General features: G+C 42.5%; 1 protein-coding gene and 2 non-coding genes across 4 annotated transcripts in view; 1 reads left to right on the forward strand and 2 right to left on the reverse strand.

Moving 5' to 3' along the window:
• Positions 1-15,857, reverse strand: part of VPS13B (vacuolar protein sorting 13 homolog B) — a 1,018,523-nt gene that overhangs the window by 400,707 nt on the left and 601,959 nt on the right. The gene's annotated exons all lie outside the window — the stretch shown is intronic.
• LOC119928019 lies at positions 1,819-1,956 on the forward strand. Its single transcript, XR_005450980.1, has one exon. It is a non-coding gene; the product is annotated as a small nucleolar RNA SNORA7 (small nucleolar RNA).
• LOC119927758 lies at positions 6,953-7,090 on the reverse strand. Its single transcript, XR_005450731.1, has one exon. It is a non-coding gene; the product is annotated as a small nucleolar RNA SNORA7 (small nucleolar RNA).

The following is a 15,857-nucleotide window of genomic DNA, read 5'->3' on the forward strand; positions in this document are numbered from 1 at the left end:
AAATTGCTTAGAGGAGTAGTATGATGGCTATCCTTCTAGAAAATCCACTCATGTGGCTACCTAAGAACATTAGCTATGCCATTTAAATGTAAAATCCCTCCCTAAATTTTTCCCCTAGTAACCCATCATAGGCCAGTCCCTACAATGCCCCTATCATATCCTCATTTTGAGGGAGTTAGTGACTATCAACATAAAAACAGCATTCCCTAGTGGTTAGAGCATGGGCCTGGGAAACAGAATGGCCTGGGTTCTGCCACCTGTCTGCTCAGGCAAAGTACATAAATTTCCTGCACCCCAATTACCTCATCAATAAAATGGGAATGAAAACTGTGAGCCTCATGTGGGACACGGATTGTGTCCAACCTCACTTGATTTTACCCCAGCGCTCAGTACAGTGCCTGGCAAATAATAAACGCTTAACAGAAAAAAAAATCCCTTATTCTCTCAACCCATCCTCACCCTTCATGAATGAAGCCTTAATCTTTTCAGACTATCTCCAGGCAACAGTTTCTCCATCCCCTTAATCAACTTGGCTGTCCTTCTCTGTACCTTCTCCAGTTCTATTATGCCCCCTTCTACGAAGGAGGGATAACTCAATGCAGAATTCCAGGTGTGGTCATATTGTGCCCTAGGCAAATTACAACGTGCTTTTAAACCAAATCTTGGCACAGCAGAATCAGTCTATGCAGGCACAGCCAGCTGAGACATTTGGCTGCCCTGAGGTAGGGAAAACATGCGGCCCCTTCCTAAGGTGGCTGCCCAGGCACACGTGACTTCGTGTGGGCTTCGTCAGTCACATTGTTTAGCCTACTGGTGTCATTTGGGAGCCTGTCCAAACCTCCTCCTTGCTCCTGAGCCATTGTGTTCCCCTCCCAGATCCACTTCCAACTCAGGTGAAGAGAATCTGGGGGCGCTTTCCAACTTTCCACCTCAGCCAACCTCTGTACCCTGACGCGCTGCTTGAAGCGGTTTCCGTTTGCAGGGCAACCGTTCTGGTTCAAGTGCAGAGAGCAAAAAGTACAGAGACTTTCAGACTGTGTTTGTTGACCTGACCAAAGCGTTTGAACCACCAGGAGACCAGAGCTCTGGAAACTGTTAAGCAAATTTGGCTGCCCTGAGAAATTCATAAAGATTTTTAGGCTACTCCACAACAGAACGGTTAGTTGAGGCAGAGCTGAAGCAACCCTGCTTGACCTCTTCCCCATCACTGTCCGAGTTCAGCCCTGCTGTGTGGTAAGTCCAGACATATTCACCCTATTCTAGGCTGCCAAGTTCAAGGATGCAATGAGAGACTGAACAGATGACCAAGCCTTAGAGGAACAAGCACAAGAAATCAATGATTATGGGGATTGTTTTGTAGGCTGTAGACTTTAAGCTCACTGTGGGCAAGGAACTTGTCTACCAACTCTGTTGTACCGTACTCAATGATATGTACTGAGGCTTACTGTGTACTGAGCACTGTTCTAAGCACTTGGGAGACTACAAAACAACAGAGTTGGTAGGCAACCTTGTTTCCATGGACAACACAGAACTAACTCAAAGTAGTCGCTGAATTTTGCCACCAATATAGCAAAATCACTGAGGCTTAGATTAAGGACCAGAGCAGCAGTGTGGTTTAGTGGATAGAGCATGGGCCTGAGAGCCAGAAGGACCTGGGCTCTACTTCTGACTCTACCACAAGTCTGCTGTGTGACCTTGGGACACTTCACTTCTCTGTGCCTCAGTTACCGCATCTGTACAATGGGGACTAAGACTGCTAGCACCATGTGGGACAGAGACTGTGTCCACCCTGATTAGCTTGTATCTACCCCGGTGCTTCCCCTCTCAGGGTCGCACCTGGAGAGTTTCCAGTACTCGGCCAGTCTCGACTATGGGAGGGAGAGTCAAGCAGGGGCATATCCATTCTATTCCCAGCTTGGCCAGTGGCTAGCGAGCGGAAGGCAATCTGCGACAAGTCAAAACTCACCTGTGCTGGCCAGCAGCAGCATGGGATGGAGTCAAGGGTGGAGACAAGTTGACTGGGTGGAAGGAGGCAATGGTAAGCCACTTCCAGATTTTTACCAAGAAAACTCTAGGGATAAACTTCCAGAATGATTGCAGAACTATTGTGTACTGGGAGAGATGTGTTCATGGCGTCTCTATGGGTCGGAGATGACTCAAAGGCATAAGACAAGATTCCAGTGCTTATTACAGTGCCTGGCACATAGTAAGTACTTAACAAAGACCCTTAAAAAGTAAAAAAACAGAATAAAAATGGCCAAAGTAGCCTCTGGAAGACTCCAAGACAGAGTGCGGCGACAATGGGGCCCTAAGCTCCCTAGCACGTTGGAGATCCCACAAGACTGTGGGAATGTCCAGGCTTCTATAAGGCTGTGACACCTGCTGCTACTTCAGAAGACACATCCAGCTCCTGAAGTAGAAGTAGTTTGATCAGCATCATCGTGAACATCCAATGGCGAGAAACAATGTTGACCTGCGTTGTCTCTCAGATCAGATGAACTTCTTGTTGGCAATGGTACTAAAGGGACTGAAAATGAAGGGGCTGATTTCCTGGGCAGGAACGGCCTCTCAGAATCTTTTAAGAATGGGAAAGATGCCGGAGTCAGAGAGAAGAGCGGGAGAAAGAGAGAAGAGAGGGAGACAGAGAGGTGGAGAGAGAGAGAGAGAGAGAGAAAATGCATGTGTGGGATAATTATAATAATGATGGTATTTGTTAAGCGCTTACTATGTGCAAAGCACTGTTCTAAGTGCTGGGATGGATACAAGTGACCAGGTTGTCCCACGTGGGGCTCACAGTCTCCATCCCCATTTTACAGATGAGGTAACTAAGGCTCAGAGAAGTGAAGTGACTTGCCCACAGTCACACAGCTGACAAGTGGCACAGTCAGGATTAGACCCATGACCGCTGACTCCCAAGCCCGGGCTCTTTCCACAGAGCCACGCTGCGGGATGGTGGTGGCTCTCTGTTCTGTGTCTTCTGCATGCTAGTATCTAATTCCATCCTGCCCCTGGGGAAATACCTATGTACTAAAATCTTCATGTCTTTCCTTTTTTTTTTTTAAATAGTACTCATTAAATGTTTACTGCGTACCAGGCACTGGAGTAGAATCGAGCAAATCAGGTTGGACACAGTCTATACCCAACATGAGCACTGGGGTAGAATTGAGCAAATCAGGTTTGGACACAGTCTATGCTAAACATGAAGTTCAGAGTCTCAATCCCCATTTTACAGAGGAGGTAGATGAGGCACAGAGAAGTTTTTGATTTTCCCACGATCAAGCAGCAGATAATTGGCAGAGGTGGGATTAGAATCCAGGTCCTGGGACTTTCAGGCCGATGCTCTATCCAAGGCCACACTGCTTCTCAAGACTAGATTCAAGTCCAGGTCAATAGAAGCAGCAAATAGTCTGCCAGATGGGTTAGGTGAGCATCTATAAGATCCTTGACTTGAAAGCAAATTCCCATTTTATTCCCAGATTAAAAGATGGACTGTGGAAGAACAAAAAAATACCAAGAAGCTGTTCAGCGAGATGCGTGGCCGGGTCCCAAAATTAGAATTCCCAAATTCCAGTAATAAAAACAGTAGTGTCACTTTCTACTTGGAAGAAGATATTCAGCAAACTTATAGTCCCCCTCAGTGATCAGAGAACTTTTACTGGCAGAGTCAACTGAATCTGCTCATTTCTCAGGGTGGGCAGAAGCAGCCAGCCTATAGGGTCCATTGCCTTCTCACCCAAAGATGCCATCCCCTTTCCTTCTCACTGGCCTAAACTGCCGACTGCTCATCACCCAGCCCCACCATCCTCCCACTCAAGCTTGGGCTATTTGCCTGCCGGGACTGACCTAGCGACAGACAAGAGCTGCGGGAAAGAGAGGGCGTGTTCTGGAGCAGGCGATGGACTGCCTGAAGAAGGAAAGCGTGCTTCACCTGATCATTTATGAGAGCAACTATCGATGTGAGTATGGGCATTATTTTAGCTTTCGCAGCTGGGAGCTACACTATGGGGTATTCAGGCACACTATTATTCATTCATTCAATTGCATTAATTGAGCACTTACTGTGTGCACAGCACTGTATTAAGCACTTGGGAGGGTACAATATAACGATAAATAGACACATTCTCTGCTCACAATGAGCATACAGTCTAGACTCAGAGACAGACATTAATAAATACAATTGAATGAATATAAGTTCATAAATTACAAATATTTACATAAGTGCAGTGGAGCTGGGATAGGGGGATGAATAAAGGGAGAAATTGTAATCTTTGGGCTCTAAACTTCAAGCCAGGTGGCCCCTGCATTAATCCAGCCCTGGTAGAGGCAAAGGTGGAGATGAGAACACGCTAACCTCACTTTCTATGGGATAAGTAGCCAGCTTCCAGCTGCCCACTCTATCCCGTCCTCCTCCCTGGAATTTAAGTACCTGTCTCCCCGGTTAAACTGTAAAGTCCTGGAGGACAGGGATCATGTCTACTAAATCTATTCTTTCAAGTGCTTGATAGATTACTCATTACTCTGCACAACTAGGAGCTCAATAAATGCTATTGTTTGAAGGAATTTCCTATGTCTCCTACTCCAATTTATCATGTAGACCAAGAATTATGACTTCATATGGTGAAAAAACACTCTTCTTTCTTTGGAAATTCAGATACATGTTCTGGGAATGAAAAAGGGAATCAAGCTGATTACGCCTTTCAGTGGAAATGCTAAATACCCCCCACAATAACCATTTTAACATCAGCCACAATAAGCTCTTCTAAATTTTAAAAATCTGCGAACAGTCATCTTATTCTCTGTAGTTCTGCAGATTCAGCTACTTCCCGGATTGTAATCCAAGAAGTATTGTCAGATGAGAGGGTATCCCACCTGCCCTCCCAGGGTGAGAAATGGGACCCAGGCACCCCTCCTTCCCTACAGTCCCTTTCTCTGAGAGCAGCTGGTGATGCAGAGGTTGTCTGGACTCTATTTTTCACCCTGAGGAAGGGTCGAGGAACCTCCCCCTAGCTATTATGGCAGGGTGAAAAATGGCCCCCCAACTTACTCTTTGCCCTATAAATTACTTTATACTGCTGTTAAGATCAACTGTAGGGGAAGGGTTGGAAGAGAGGATAGACTGAGGAAAACTCTGTTCCTAAAACCCAGGTTATATCTGGACTTTACTATAATTGCTCTGAAAAGCTTTATTCTTACTTTCCTCCACCTATCTTCCATTAGACAATTACTAGAAATGGAAATTAAGATAAAAGTTATTTTTGGATCATTCCCTAAGTACCACTGGGACCCAAGTTTTTTTAGAAAAAACATAAATTTCCTGAAGGACACTACTATAGAGCCACCGTCCCCGCCTCCCCACCAAAAAAACCCAAAACTTAGGTTTGTCAGTCAACTGTAAAAGCTCAGAACAATCAAGGATGGTGTATATTTCAAATCCTTGTTTGCCATTTACTTTCAACATTCTAATTGCAAAAATCATTTATCTCAAGGTTAGTTTATATGTCTATGCAAGAAAGTTATAAACATCACAAATCAATTCTAAATTTATATAAGCCCCTCTTGATGGCTTTACCAGCTGAAATGTTTGAAACAATAAGTTTATAGTGACTTTAATAATGTTTATTAATTAATTAATTCATTCATTCATTCAATCGCATTTACTGAGCACTTACTGTGTGCAGAGCACTGTACTAAGCATTACAGGTTAGGAATGTATTACCAATCAATCTGCGCATCAGGCAGAAACTCCTCACCCTGGGCATCAAGGCTGTCCATCACCTCGCCCCCTCCTACCTCACCTCCCTTCTCTCCTTCTACAGCCCAGCCCACACCCTCCGCTCCTCTGCTGCTAATCTCCTCACTGTACCTCGTTCTCGCCTGTCCCGCCATCGACCCCCGGCCCACGTCATCCCCTGGGCCTGGAATGCCCTCCCTCCACACATCCGCCAAGCTAGCTCTCTTCCTCCCTTCAAGGCCCTGCTGAGAGCTCACCTCCTCCAGGAGGCCTTCCCAGACTGAGCCCCTTCCTTCCTCTCCCCCTCGTCCCCCTCTCCATCCCCCACATCTTACCTCCTTCCCTTCCCCACAGCACCTGTATATACGTATATGTTTGTACATATTTATTACTCTATTTATTTATTTATTTATTTTACTTGTACATATCTATTCCATTTATTTTATTTTGTTAGTATGTTTGGTTTTGTTCTCTGTCTCCCCCTTTTAGACTGTGAGCCCACTGTTGGGTAGGGACTGTCTCTATATGTTGCCAATTTGTACTTCCCAAGCGCTTAGTACAGTGCTCTGCACATAGTAAGCGCTCAATAAATACGATTGATGATGATGATGATGATGATGATGAATGGCCATTGTCAAATTACCTGATCTAGCTAAACTGATCATTGTGTGAGCATGATTTCTGAAGGCTTCCGAGATGTAACTACAATAAGACTAAGTGTTCTCTCACATTTTCTGTTGCTGCTGGGCAGAACACACGGTCTAGTGGCAATTTCCTTATGAACATTCATGTGAATGATGTGTATGTCACCAGTTTGGAGGAATTACTGTGAGCCCTAAGTGGGATAGGAACTGTGTCCAACCTGATTAACTTGCATCTACCCCAGTGCTTATAACAGTGGTTGAAACAAAGTGCTTAACAAAAACACTAGTAATAATTATAATGTCTTGTGCAAGCAGGAGGTGACCGTGCTGGGAGAGGTCTCATTTGTCTTGTCTTATGCTGTTAAGTCATCTCCGATCCATAGTAACTCCACGGACACATCTCTCCCAGACGCCCCACCTCCATCTGCCATTGTTCTGGAAGTGGATCCATAGAGTTTTCTTGGTCAAAATACGGAAGTGGTTGACCACGGCCTCCTTCCGCGCAGGAAATTTGAATCTCAACTCTCTGCCCTCAACTCTCTCCTATGCTGCTGTTGGCCAGCACAGGTAAGTTTTGACTTGTAGCCGATGGCCTTCCACTCACTAGCCATTGGCCAAGCTAGGAATGGAATGGGTATGCCGCTGCTTGACTCTCCCTCTCGTAGTCGAGACTGGTAGAGTACTGGAAACTCTCCAGGTGCCATCCTGAGAGGGTACTATCCATTCATTCAATTGTATTTAATGATCACTTACTGTGTACAGAGCACTGTACTAATAATTATAATAATGATACTAAAATAATAATAAAACAAATAAGAATATACAGACTATGGCACAGTACCTTAATCACTAGAGGACAGAGCCCCGAGGGAAGTTATATGGAAAGTGGCATTAAATAAATACTCATAGATGCCATTTGGCAAAAAAGGAAGGAAAACTTCATTTGTCAAATATCTACTAGTAAACACCACTCAGCATTGAAGTAGTTGATAATATTGCTGGTAAAATGATGGCATTTGTTAAGTAAAATTTAGGTTCCTTAAAAAGGAGAACACTCAAAAGAAAAAAGACTCGTAGTCAGCCAGAGAGTTTGAATTTTTTGTTGTCATTAGGGTTAAGGGTTTAAATCAGTTTATACTGCAATCTACTTTTGTTTAGTCACAAAATTAGCTACTTTGGTTTAGTCTCTCCCACAGTGAAGTTCTGGATTTCAGGAAATAAACAGTAAATCCATATCTGAGTTTTTAAGAAAAGAACACACAATCATCTTTCTGGTAGAGTTTACTCCTTTAATTGCTTGAAGGCAGGGGATTGGACAAGATGACCTCTTAAAGGTTCCTTCTTGCTTCAAGATTTTAGGAATCTTATCTTTCCTGTATTCCCCTTCTCTGCAATCCTATTCCTTCAATCACTCACTCACTCACTCATTCATTCAATCGTATTTATTGAGCACTTACTGTATGCAGAGCACATTCCTTTTTGCTTCCTGATAATGGATGGAAGACTCACTGTTCTTGAGAAACAGAGCTTTAAAACATTAAAAAATCACCTCCATCTGCCAACAATAGGAGGGTCTGCATGAGGTGGGCAAATATTTTGAGAGGACTTTCAGGAGGAAAATCAATTTGATTTGTACCTGTAAAAGGCAAGCACCATTTCTGATGCTAAAAGCTCCCTAGTGGGTTTTTCTGACACAGACAAGAACAGATTCATGCTTTACAGCCACAGCCCTCGAGTTCTAGTTCTGGCTCTAGATTGTAAATTTACTGTAGGCAGGGAATATGTCTGTTATACTGTACTCTCCCAGGTACTTAGTACAGTGTTCTGCATTCATTCATTCAATCATATTTATTAAGCGCTTACTGTGTGCAGAGCACTGTACTAAGCACTTGGGAAGTACAAGTTGGCAACATATAGAGATGGTCCCTACCCAACAGTGGGCTCACAGCCTAGAAGGGGGAGACAGAGAACAAAACAAAACATATTAACAAAATAAAATAAATAGAATAAATATGTATGAATAAAATAAATAAATAAATAGAGTAATAAATACATACAAACACATATACATATATACAGGTGCTGTGGGGAGGGGAAGGAGGTAAGGCTGGGGGGTGGGGAAGGGGAGGAGGGGGAAAGGAAGGAGGGGGCTCAGTCTGGGAAGGCCTCCTGGAGGAGGTGAGCTCTCAATAGGGCCTTGAATGGAGGAAGAGAGCTGAACAGAGTAAGGGCTCAATAAATATGACTGACTGACTGCCTGAGTTCAACCCAGGAACCCTGGAAATATGCAAAGAATCCACTCTATACCTGGCCCTGTCATACAAGGTGACCAGAAGTCTGTAACAGACACAAAGCAGAATCTATTAAGAGCCCGGCGTTCAGGAGTGAAGGTATAGGGTAGGACTCCTCAGTCAGTAGATAATGGCAGCAGCAAGTAGAAGCTATCACTGAACAAGGATGGTTTCCTAGGCTGGAGAAGGGAGTTTCTGTCACAACCAGAAAAATGAAATTAAATCAAGCCGGAAATCTCTCCCCACACCGCCTCACTGCAATATCTGTTATTTATTTATATTAAAATCTGTCTCCCTACTCTCGAGACTGTAAGCTCATTGTGGACATGGAATGTGTCTGTTTATTGTTTTATTATATTCTCCCAAGTGCTTAGTACAGGGTTCTGCACACAGTAATAATAGTAATAATAATTATGGTACTTGCTAAGCACTTACTATGTGCCAAGCACTGTTCTAAGTGCTGGGTAGAAACAAATTAATCAGGTTGGACACAGCCTCTGTCCCACATGGGGCTCATACTCTTAATCCCCTTTGTACAGATGAGGGAACTGAGGCCCAGAGAAGCTAAGTGAATTGCCCAAAATCACACAGCAAAAAAGTGGCGTGGCTCAGTGGAAAGAGTGGCTCTATCCACTAAGCCATGCTCCTTCTCTGTAAGTGATCAATAAATACGATGGAATAAAAAAAAATGGCCTGGAAATCCCAGTTAATTAATTATGGTATTTGTTAAGTGCTTACTATGTGCCTGGCACCGTTCTAAGCACTGGAGTAGATACAAGCAAATTTGGTTGGACATAGTCCCTGTCCTACATGGGACTCACAGTCTAATCCCCATTTTACTGATGAGGTAACCAAGGCCCAGAGAAGTGAAGTGACTAGTGAAGTGACAGCAGATAAGTGGGGGAAGCAGGATTAGAACCCATGACCTTCTGACTCCCAGGACCTGTGCTCTATCCATTAGGCCATGCTGCTTCTCTAATCCCAGTTCTAATCCTGACACTGCCTCATGTCTTCTGTGTGACCTTGGGCCAGTCACCTATACTTCTCTGTGCCTCGGCTTTCCTCATCTGTAAAATGGGGATTAAATATCTGTCCTCCCTCCTACTGGACTGTGAGCCCCATGAGGGACAGGGACTGCATCCTACCTAATAACCTTGTGCTTAGCACAGGACTTGACTCAGTCAGCAAGTGACTGAGTGACAGTGACTAGGTGGCATATGTGACTGTGGCATTCTAGACTGGATCCCACTGTTGGGTAGGGACTGTCTCTATATGTTGCCAACTTGTACTTCCCAAGCGCTTAGTACAGTGTTCTGCACACAGTAAGTGCTCAATAAATACGATTGATTGATTGATTGATATGTGGCTTTATGTACTGCATATGGATACTTTCCATCTTCCCTCCCCTTTTCAATCAATAAGTGGTATTTACCGAGTGCTTACTGTGTGCAGAGGACTGAACAAAGGGCTAGGGAGAATATGAAATTCATTCAGTCATATTTATTAAGCGCTTACTGTATGCACAGTACTGTACTAAGCGCTTGGAAAAGTACAATACAGTAATGAACATTCATTCATTCAATCGTATTTATTGAGTGCTTACTGTGTGTGGAGCACTGTACTAAGCGCTTAGGAAGTACAAGTTGGCAACATATAGAGATGGTCCTTACCCAACAGTGGGCTCACAGTCTAGAAGACTGACAATCCCTGCCCACAACGAGCTCAAAGTCTAGAGGCGAGCTAACATTCTCTCGCTCTGGGTTTTTCCTTCTCCTGATCTTTTTCTGTCCTCACTCTCCCATCCCTTTCATTCACTCATTCAATTGTATTTATTGAGCACTTACTATCTACACAGCACTGTACTAAGTGCTTGGGAAGTACAAATCGGCAACATGTAGAAATGGTGCCTACCCAACAACGGGCTCATATCTCTTCCTTTTGTGATTAGAGTAGTTCCTTTGTGTCTCTGGTTTTCCCTACTGTGTCCCCCCTCAGTTAGGGACCGTCTCTGTATGTTGCCGACTGGTACTTCCCAAGCGTTTAGTACAGTGTTCTGCACACAGTAAGCGCTCAATAAATCAACTGAATGAATGCGATGAGTTGCTAACAGTGTGCAAAACACTGTACTAAGCACCTGGGAGAGTACACTATAACAATATGACAGACACAGTCCCCATCCGCAAGGAGCTCACAGTCTAGAGAGGAGCTTACAGTCTCTCACTCTGGGTTTTTCCTTCTCCAGGTCTTTTTCTGTCCTTCAATCAATCAATCAATTGTATTTATTGAGCGCTTACTGTGTGCAGAGCACTGTACTAAGCGCTTGGGAAGTACAAGTTGGCAACATATAGAGACAGTCCCTATCCAACAGTGGGCTCCCAGTCTATAAGCCTGCAGGGCCCTACATTTTTCAAGGCTGGTTGTCTTTGAATCATGGTAGTGGCTGGGTTTGGGAGAATAAGGGTTTTTTTTTTTTTTTGGAAGGAGGCTTTGATCTGCTTACTGGCTTAGTAGCTGGGAGTTTTTCGAGGTTACTTAATTACCCCAAAATCCTGTCTGGAGGGCTGGACTTCACTCTCCCTTCTCTTCCTTTTGTGGTTTCTCACCTCATCCTGCTGACTGCTGTGTGCAGGGCATTATGCTCAAGACTTGAACAAGAAACAGAGGCTTATTAGTAACTAGAACCTGGGACCTCTACTCCCAAAGTGAGAAAAGGATTCAATCAGGAGTGAAAACCAAATGAGGAGGCGTCAGTGGTGGGTGTGGGAGTGAGGCGTTTAAAAGCACAGCCCAGGGCTCAGGCTAAGGAGGCTATACACCCCACCATACTTAGTGCCAGTCCTACACATGCCCCCATTCCTCCTCAACTCTGCTGCTTGGGCAGGGCTACGTGGGCATTGCCCTCTAGCATCTTGCAGGGGAAAGCAAAGGAGAGGGAACGGAGAAGAGACAACGTGCGAATTCAGCATGGCCTAGTGGATAGGGCAAGGGCCCCGGAGTCAAAACGTGCTCTTGTGTGCTGTGTGACCTTGGGTAAGTCACTTCACTTCTCTTTGCCTCAGTTATCTCATCTAGAAAATGGGGATTCAGACCCTGAGCCCCATGTGGGCCATGGACTGTACCCAACCTGGTTTGCTTGGCTCTACCTCAGTGTTTAGTACAGTGCCTGACATTCATTCATTCAGTTGTATTTACTGAGCGCTTACTGGGTGCAGAGCACTGTACTAAGTGCTTGGGAAGTACAATTTGGCAACAGACAGAGACGGTCCCTACCCAACAGCGGGCTCACAGTCTAGAAGGGGAAGACAGACAACAAAACAAAACAAGTAGAAAGGCGTCAATGGCACCAAGATAGATAAGCAGAATTATAGATCGATACACATCATTAATAAAATAAACGGAATAATAAATATGTACAAAAATACACAAGTGGCAGCACACCCATCTCCCACCAAGCTCTGAGCGGCAACTTGCCTTAGAGCGGGGAATGTGGAAGAAAAAGCCGTTTTGGTGAGCAGCTCTCCCTGACATGGCCAAGGCAACCCACCCGATTAGCAGTCCCAGAGCAGCTGCTGCTGCATGACTTCAGGATTAATCTGGCTCTCGGCATAAACACAGTAAGCGCTTAACAAATACCACTTTAAAAAATAAAAAGATTGAAACCAATTTTGGCTGTTTTGTGAAAAACTGTGATAAAATGCACAAGTTGGGTTAAAAAGTAGTCTGCTTCTATTTTCCCCATGAAGATTCTGCTTTTTTAAGAAGATATTTGTTTGTCACTTTGCCAACTCGCATTTTGAATACAATCCTCCAAAAGACATTCAATGAGAAGGCATCTTTGCTAACAACTATGAGACATTTTTACATTATAATTTTACAAATTCATTCATCAAAACTGTTTATTTTATGAATATTAATCATAGAATTCCATGCTCTTGTAATCAAAGCCCAAAGAAAATAATTGAGTCCCTAGAAATGATAAAGTTCCTCATAACTATGACAATGTTTTACTAATGCAAAGTATAGTAAACAAACAAATTACTACTAGACATTTTTGTAACCTATAATTAAAACAACAGAGGATGCAGAGGGGCCAGGCAGATTTAAAACAATGCACAGGCAATAAAGCAATGTATACTTTACAGTTTTTATAAACAGAATGATGATAGGGAAAAATGTTTAACTTTTAGTACTGTGTATATACCACGACCATGCACATTTTAAGGAAATTACCCTGTAATAGAAAAGAAAATGCCAAGTGAAGTTTAAAAATCTAACTTAAATGCCATGATAATTATAAAAAAAAGCAAGCACTTTAGATGTGAAAGTAACATACTCAGTGTAAGGTTTTAAGACCACACACAAAATTCAGGAAAATGATTCTGCACTTCTGCTACAAAATCCACGGGCAAGAAGGATTTTAGATGGCTGTACAGGAACATGTGAAAAATTGACTTAGAAAAATGGTCTTCTTACAGAAAAAGTCCTCAGACTTTTGGAATGAAACTAAGAGTTTCTTAGGACTCTGGATTGCAAACAGCAATTCAAAAAAATGAAGTTGTCAGTAAAATAGCTTGTGAAGGAAGAAACATAGTCTGATCCTGAAAATGGCAAGTATGTTTCCCACCTGGGCAACGGTGCTTGGGCAACTGCTTTAAAAAATGCCTCTGCTCAGAAACGAGGAGGTCAAATAGTTATTTAAAGGGGGAAAAACTACTGCAAGGAAAAACTACTGCAAACCTACTCCTGCCATGGCTGGGGGTTTTCTGGTTTCCTTTCAAATCACTCAACTATCCATTCTTTGAAAGACAACTGTTGACAATGACAAAGCCTAATTTTCTCCATTTTAGAACAAAGGCTCATTCTGGGAAGAGAAAGTATGCACTGCAGATTTTTGGAATTATTAGACTCCTGCAACATTTGTTAACTGATTCTGCTGTGCTTTCATTATTTTTTTCCCCCCAAAAAAGGCATGAAGAAGGAAAATAGAGACAATGTTTTAGCATTTTCAAGGTTGGTTAGGATATTCATCCTGATATTTGTTTGGCGTACATTATGCTTTATGCTTAAAAATAAAATCATCATTTAAATGTGTTGTACCAAAATGATGAGTGAGGTTGGGAGCTGTACAATTTAATGTCCATATTCTAAGTTACATTACAAAAATATGCTTGTAACATTAAAATAAACGAATGCTGCAATATGAGCTTCTTCCTGTCATGGAAAAAATGATCACCATGGCCAAAAGGAATAATCTTAACATCCATGTTAATGTTCTCTTTCTAAGAAACTAAAATTAATTTCATATTTTGGCTTTGTATTAAAAGTATTATAATGTGTTCTTTATCATGGATAGTGACTATTGATATCATATGCCATGACTCGCCATATGAGTTCTGCAGTAGTGATGAGAACCTAACTTCAAATTCTGTGAAACACCTTCTTGTGGATGGAACAAGAACAGATGCAATAAATAAACGCTAGTGAAAATACAAAGGATAAGCCTAAATTCTTTCTTAACATTCCAAGATGTGTGGTTTAGGATTTCTCTAACTCACACATCCAAAATGATGCTTCAAGAACACGAAAATCCCTGTTTCGAGTTTATGCTGACTTGCATGATAATGCAATGAATAAATCTGATTTACTGTGCCAGAATTTTTTTTAAAAAAGTAGTCTGTATCCTCTAAATTATTTTAAGTACAATTTGAAGAACACAGTCTGGTAATACTCTGGTCAGAACCTATTTATGTATGTTCCACATTTACATATATCAACACAAACTTTCTGCAAAAGATAAAAACTGAGGTCTTAAAACTCAAGATGTGTCCTAACACACTGAAAATACTAAAATAATGATCAAAGCACGTCTAATAGGAAAACATATCCACCGACAATACTACCTTGCTTGTCTCAGATCCTTTCATTCATTCATTCATTCAATAGTATTTATTGAGCGCTTACTGTGTGCAGAGCACTGTACTAAGCGCTTGGGAAGTACAAGTTGGCAACATATAGTGATGGTCCCTACCCAACAATGGGCTCACATCTAGAAGGGGGAGACAGGCAACCAAACAAAACATGTGAACAGGTCAAGTCATCAGAATAAATAGAAGTAAAGCTAGATGCCCATCATTAACAAAATAAAATAAATAGAATAGTGGACCATAGTCAACCTTCCCAAAACGGACAGGAACATCTGAGACAGTGAATAACATCACCAAAAAGACTTAGGTGAATTACGGATGTCTCCCATATCACTTTAAACCAAGTTCTAAATAGACAAAAGGATCATGACAATTTTGAGATGAAAGACAGGGTGGCTGATTTTTCCCTTCTTTGGCACTACTTTTATCCTCCACTACATTCTTCCTATCATCTATTGATTAATCATTTTAATAGCTTCATAAGATTCAACACTTCAGCAATCGCTAATTCTAATGTTCCGGTACCATTTCACCTTCTACTGCTGGCACTGTGTTTATGGAGCAATGCTTCTTTTCTGTAGGACTGTTGCAGTCTGGATTGACTAACCTGCAGAGCTAGCCTTTCTTTCTGAGTTTTAGGTTCCTGTATGACTTATTCAGGGGCACACCAGAATAGCTAGAAAGATATATTATCCCCCAGAACTGGGTGTGGGATGGGAGAGAGTAGCGTAATTCGGAGAGATGTTACGGTCTTAGCTAAATGCGGAAACCTTAACAACACCTGCCCGCGCTAAGACCAAGCCGAGCCATCTCCAAAGATTAAACCCCGCTTTAGTAGCGTCCAGAGTTGCTACAAATTATTATTTTTTTACTCTGAAAAAAGGGTTATGGTATAGTTATAAACAATAAAAGGACTTTAAAAGGAAACAGTCCCCTTAAGTACGCTGGTGCTGTTCCAAATGTTTAGTGATACTGTATATTACGGGAGGTCAAATTTTAATAAAGTGGACCACACCAGGGTCACAATTGGTAGCAGGGCATTGCTCATCATACAAAAGCCACTGAACACATGATAGGAACTATGGTACATCACACATCAAACATTTTGGCCTTGTGCTTCCTTCCTCTAATCCTACTGGCAGGAAATGCTCTGCATATCCTGTGAGGTGACCAGACACATTTACAAGTAGTGCCTTGTTTAAAAAGCTCTTGTATACAGCCATTTTCTCAAAATCAGAAAACCAGTTTCTGAACGGCATTAGTACCC

This window comes from Tachyglossus aculeatus, chromosome 4 (assembly GCF_015852505.1).
Source record: "Tachyglossus aculeatus isolate mTacAcu1 chromosome 4, mTacAcu1.pri, whole genome shotgun sequence".
Classification (NCBI taxonomy): domain Eukaryota; kingdom Metazoa; phylum Chordata; class Mammalia; order Monotremata; family Tachyglossidae; genus Tachyglossus; species Tachyglossus aculeatus.